Source organism: Myotis davidii, unplaced genomic scaffold (assembly GCF_000327345.1).
Source record: "Myotis davidii unplaced genomic scaffold, ASM32734v1 scaffold281, whole genome shotgun sequence".
In the NCBI taxonomy this organism is placed as follows: Eukaryota; Metazoa; Chordata; class Mammalia; order Chiroptera; family Vespertilionidae; genus Myotis; species Myotis davidii.
This window is the reverse complement of record NW_006293784.1, coordinates 2,616,006-2,620,860: the sequence shown is the minus strand read 5'-3', so window position 1 is coordinate 2,620,860 and position 4,855 is coordinate 2,616,006.

Genomic DNA, 4,855 nt, shown 5'->3' with positions numbered 1-4,855 from the left:
TCTCTTAAAAGACAAAGGGTGAGTATGGGGTGTACTTTATAATTAACAATTTTGTATAAGGAAATGAGGCATAGCTTGGACAAATAAGGCAGCTATAAATTTACAGGGGATGACAGGGGGCAGAGAGATGGCAATTAGACATCAATATGACCACTCCCCTCCCTCCCAGCTTCCTCCAGACCTCCCTGCCCACTTCTTTTCATCTCTCTTCAAAAGGAGTCAGGACGCACTAGACTTTGGCGACAACTGGGAGGATGACAGTGTGGATGCCCTGATTGCAGCGGGCACCAGGCTTGATGAGAAGTGGTGCTCAATCTCAGAGCCAGCCGGCGGGCCAGCCTTTCTCCTTGCGTTTAATCCAATAGATCGCATAACTAGAAAGAAAGGAAAAGTGCTATTCGCTTTGTACTAAGGAACCTACCTGCTATTTCGATCCCTTGGTTAGGGGAACCAATTGTTATAAATGTTAATTATTGGCTCGGATATATAAGGTTTCCCAAAATGGAACCTTTCACTGAAAACCACTAAAAGAGGTAAAATGACATGAATTTACAAACCACATAAACCAAATGATCCATTTTAAATCGCACACAGAAAGGTTTGAGTTGTTCTAGTAACTTAAAACCGTTGCTGTCAATGCAAATCACAGGAAAAACAGAGATGCGTCGGAGATTTAAAGGGAACAGAGCAATTCTAGCTGCTGCCCTAGTCGCATCGTGGCTCCCAAGGGGAAGGCGCTGGAGAGGGGTGCCTGACTCCAGGTTTCAGCTCTTAGATGCCTTCACGCTGCAGGTAACGGTCGGTGCGCACAACTGCTCTAGGGAGAGGCCAAAGCGGAGGCACTATTTGCTGCTGGAGTTTCTGGCTGTGGTGACACGAGGCCTTGGTTCAGAAACCTCTGGCTGGGACCCACTTGTTTCCCTTCTGGCTTGGAGCGAGGCGCTTTCTTGGAATTCCTTCGCCATCGAGAACAGCGGGGATCCTACTCTATCTACAGATATTTGGAAGGGAAGGACGTGGGGAGGTATTTTCTTGAACAAATTACCGTCGTCGAAGACGACTCATCAAATCCTGGTTGAAGTGACAACATTCATCTTTTTCCTCTGCTTGTTCGGAAACTCCGGGTACCGTCTACCCTTGGGACTTCGGGCTCCGACGACGGGCCCGGCGCCGGCGCAGCCGCCCACCTGCCTCCTGGGGCCCGCTGCTCCCGGCGAGGTCTGAATAGGCCGAGAGCTCGGGCAGGGCGATTTGCGCACGCCGAGAGGAGAAACCCAAAACCAGTCCATTAGTAAATGAGTTTTGTGTTGTCAAGGTTCTTTCCCATCCACTTGCTGTTCTGAAAAATAGATCACGTTTCCTTATCTTTAGTGGGAATCTGCAACGTGACACCGGATCCGCATGGTCCCCGCCTCCCTCCCTGTCTTCCAGCCGCGCTAGGCCGGGCCGAGGGGAGCCGGCCGGCCTCCTCGGCTTATTTCTGAACAATGAAGATTTGTCTGTTCCCTAATATATTTATGTATGGAGGGAGGGAGGAAGGGAGTTTTCTCCTGGAAGCGGGAAGCGCGGGAGCAGAGCCTCCAGCTTCCGTGGTGCGAAAACTCAGCGCCAGCCCCAGGCGCGGGACCGCTGCTCCCCGCCCACACCTGGACAAACAGAGCTGCGAGCCCCGCTAGCTGCTAAAAACCCTGCCGTCCAGTGCGGCCCGTGAAAATAGTCTCCACATTGGACCGGGGTCAGGGAAAGGAGAGAGAGAAAGACAGGCAGAGACACCGCCTGAGAGAACTTCGATTGTGGGGGAACAGAGCTGGGAGGGGGGTGTTTTTGGAGGAGTTATCCCCTCCCTCTGTGTGTGTACCCACGTCTGCTCTATCTGTCTGTCTATCTATCATAATAATTCTCTCTTTCCCACCTAGAAGAGGAAGCTCGCTCATTGTGTGTGAACCTTTCTCATTTTTTATTCTTTCAATTTCTCTTCTCTCCATTTCTCCTCTCTCCTCTCTCTCTCTTTCTCTCTCTCTCTCTCTCTCTCTCTCTCTCTCTCACACACACACACACACACACACACACACACACTCACACCACTCACAGTCCCTCTCCTCTCCCTGTTTCTCTTTATTTCTCTCTCTGCGTTCTCCTCCCTTCCGCGTGGCTCTGGGCCCTGCCCCGTTTCTTTCAGCCCGGGACCAGGGACTGTGAGGTTACACAGACATCATGCTGATGTCCTGCATCAAGGTGTCTTTGAAGTCTGGGCTGGGGTGTGGGCTCAGTCCAGGGACCGGGCCACACTGAGTGGTGGCCTCGTCAAAAGGTGGGGGTGCCGGTGGTACAGGGGAAGGAAATGGGTTGGCCACCTGGGGGGGACACTGCGGCCATGCTCTGAGGAGCCTCAGGCCCAGGGACTCGCTAACCTGCCAGATTTGAGCCTGAAGATGCCAGTCAGTATCAGATGCCAAACACCTTTCTGGAAAGCGAAGGGCAGTGTTTTATAAGAATCCATTTTTTAAGAAGTTAAGACACTCTTGCCCCCTTCCCTTTATTAGTATTGCCTTAGGGCAAGTTTACAGAAAGGTACTCTTATCTTCCATTGAGTTTCCAATCAGTTTTTTTTCCCCTTAACTAATGTACATCCTGAATACCGCATCTGTCTAAGCTAAGAAGAATTTCCTTTTGGGAGGTGGAAGCCTGCAGCTCCTCCTGTTCAGAGGAAAGTGCTAGTGACAGTAATGCAGGGTGACACTAAATAAACAGTTAGGGTGGACTGGAAAGATGGAGTTAATTATCCAGTGAGCTGCGTCGCAGCCCAGACCATCAGGGGCTGATTTGTTTTGGCTCATAGTCCGAGGAAGGAGACAAACCACTCTCTTCTCTACATCTCTTAGGGATCCTGATCGTTGGTTTCTCAAACAAAACAAAAACCAAAAACCACTACTCAGGTATCACTGTCTCAATTAAAATTTGGTTTATTACTCCTTTGCAGACTCTGCAAAAATGCCCATTCCATTGCCCCATAGCCCTGCAGGGAAGACCCAAAGTGGCCCCAAAATGCACTCCCAGAATCTTTTTTTCAGAGGCCTATTGGTAAGGAAAGATCCAGAAACCTCCCCATCCCTTCCCTTGGGTTTTTGCAATAAGTTTATATAACTGCGTGTTTATAAAAACTAAGATGTTAACCTAGTTTTCACGATGGTTTTCCTGCCCGCCCCCTTCCCCAAAAAATCAGGCTTCATGAAATTTTAGATGCAATTAGATTTATTGCTTTCGTGATTCACTGACTATCCGGTTTCTTCAGGTAAGCCTGCACTTAACATATAAATCCTAGTAACTTAAAACGTCTCCCTCCCCACTTCGCTCTTCCCTCCCTCCTGCCCTCCCTCATGCCCCCACCGCGCCACATTCTGATATTAATAATCCCCGGCTGCCCCTCTTTCCGGGTCATTACGGTACTGCTGGTCTCTAATCAATCCTAATGCGATGGCAATTGGAGTCCCTGATGACTGGGGCTCGGGTTTCTTGTAATGGCTCTACCACATTTTCCTGGACCTCCTTCTTTAACCTGAGATGCCAGGGGGACGAGTCCCTTCTCTGCTGCTGATTACTTCAAGATGTGGGGGCTGTTTCGAGCAGAAGGAGAAAGAGACACACGCACAGCTTGGCTACTGATGCGGGCTGGGCGGCTGGGGAGAGCAAGGCGTCCACGCGGCCAGCACCCGCACCCGACCGTCTTTGGCCTCTCTCTCTCTCTCTCTCTCTCTCTCTCTCTCTCTCTCTCTCTCTCTCTCTCCCCCCATTTTCCAGGCCCCATCCCAGGCAAGCAAACGCAGATTCTTAGCGCACTTTCCCCCCTGGTGCAGAGATGCCTCATGGTCTCTCGGCCTCCCCAGTTCTCTCGGGTTCCAACCCCGAGGCGTCCGCCCGGGCTCCCAGACCTAGCTAGGCCTCTCCCCAATCCTCCGAGCCGGCTCTTTTGGGTTGTTTCTCCCAGTACCACCCACCCTCCCCAGCTGCAGTGTAGCTGTCACCGAATTACCCCGCAGGGCTTGATGCTCCCAACTAGCTCCTGACCCAACGCCGGGGCCACAAGCGTGGCCGGGTCGTATCTGGATGTGACCACTTCTTTCCCGACCTTTAGGGACAAAGGCCCGGCACTGCCTTCTGCTACTGCCTTCGGGAGAGGGGACTGGGAGTGGGGACGGGCGCCGCCCCTCACTCACCCCGGCCGGCCGCAATCTTCTCGCTTACTTCCTACCCGCGGCGCAGGCCCCGCAGCGAGGCGATCGGCACGTTCGCCGCATTTGTATTGTTGCATGTCTCAGGCTAACGCCATTTAGCGTAACCCGAGCCCAGGATAATTGCCACGTTTCTGCCGCGATACTTTTAAAAACAAGATAATGCTTCTGAATTGCGGAAGAAAGTGCTTCAGACAAATTGGGCGAGGAGCTGACGAGATGGATCGCTTTGTTAGGGGCGGCGGGTGGTTTGTGACTCAATTAGTGAGTTTCTGGGAGCCGCCTGGGCTCCGCAGCCGGGTCAGCTGGAGGCGAACTTTAGGGGTGGGAGGAAACACTTCAGGCCTGCACCGATGTCGAGGCAAACCCACGCTATGCGGGGGGATGTGTTTTCATTCCCATTCGAGTACATTGTTTGGGTCCTAAAGGATCCAGGATTTTCGCGGACAGAAGCTGGGCTGCCTCTGCGTCCGACTGGCCACGCGGCATTTGTCTGAAGCACCAGTCCTCTGAGCTGTGGGGAAAGACACCCCGGGTGGACAGTGCTGGGAAGGTGTCCACTCACCCATGCCTCTCCGCACGGCTGGCCCACCCGCCTGAGCGCGGGCTCCGTACCAGCGTTCCCA